Genomic DNA, 1136 nt, shown 5'->3' on the forward strand with positions numbered 1-1136 from the left:
GGAGCTTGTCCTTGGAGGCAGAGGGACAATGCCTCCAAGGACAAGCGACAATCCCAAGCGTCCCCCGAGGGCTCCCCAAGCATCCGGGCGCGCCTTTCCGCCCGGACCTGGGGTCCCTGGCCTAGTGGAGCGCGGGCGGCTCCTTACTCTTCCGGTAAACGGGGCTCCTTGGCGCCCCTGGGCAGCACCAGGGGGGCTGTGCGCTTCCGGCGGCCTGGAAAATACGGCCCGTCCTCCTCCCACCCTGCTTACCGGACAGGAGGCAGAGGCCCAGAACTCCCCAGACGGTTCCCGAGGGCGTCATCCTCTCACCGGGCGGTCGCTTATTCTACCTAAGATGGCGGAGCCCCGGGCTCACTGCTTCTGAAACAGAAACCGGAGGACTTTTGCGCCCGGGCTGCGGGTGAGGACCCTGAGGGCACCGTTCCCGGGGGCCGTGCGAGGGGGGGCTCACCATTTTCCGAAGCAGCAGCTCAGGCTGGCGGGGGGCGCGCCTCTGAGCCCCACACAGGAAGTGTGCAGGGCCCTGGGCTGCGGGCTCTACGTCACTGGGAACCGTTCGAGGCAGCCACCTGGGCGGGCCGCGGAGAGACGGCCCCGCACCTTCATCCCCCCACGGCAGGCGCGAGAGGCTTGGCCAACCTGGGGGGCATGAAAAATACCGCGGTGTAACCGCCGGGGCCTTGTCCGACGTAGCTCCGCACGGGGCCGCTTCCCAGATCAGCCGAGACACGGAAGGAAGCTCGAAATATTGGCTTTAAAAAACAAAACAAGGATTTTAAGCAATCTCCACCCCAACGTGGGGTTCGAACTCACAACCCTGAGATCAGACGATGTTGGGGGCTCCACCCTCTCAGCCAGCCAGGCCCCCGGCTCTCCTCAGGGCGCGTCGGCCACGGAACAGCAAGGTTCAGACATCTCGTTAACAAAACCTCTCGGCTTGGAAATACAAGTTGGCCTCAAACCACGAGATCCATTTTTATTTTTTTGGCCTATAATATTGACAAAAATAGTTGATTTTTAAAATATCTATTTGTTTCTTTATTTATTTTGAAAGAGCTAGAGAGAGGGCGAGGGGCAGAACGAGAGAAGAGAGAGACTCCCAAGCAGGCCCTGTGCTGTCAGCGTAGAGCCGA

This window comes from Suricata suricatta, chromosome 11 (genome assembly GCF_006229205.1).
Source record: "Suricata suricatta isolate VVHF042 chromosome 11, meerkat_22Aug2017_6uvM2_HiC, whole genome shotgun sequence".
NCBI lineage: Eukaryota > Metazoa > Chordata > Mammalia > Carnivora > Herpestidae > Suricata > Suricata suricatta.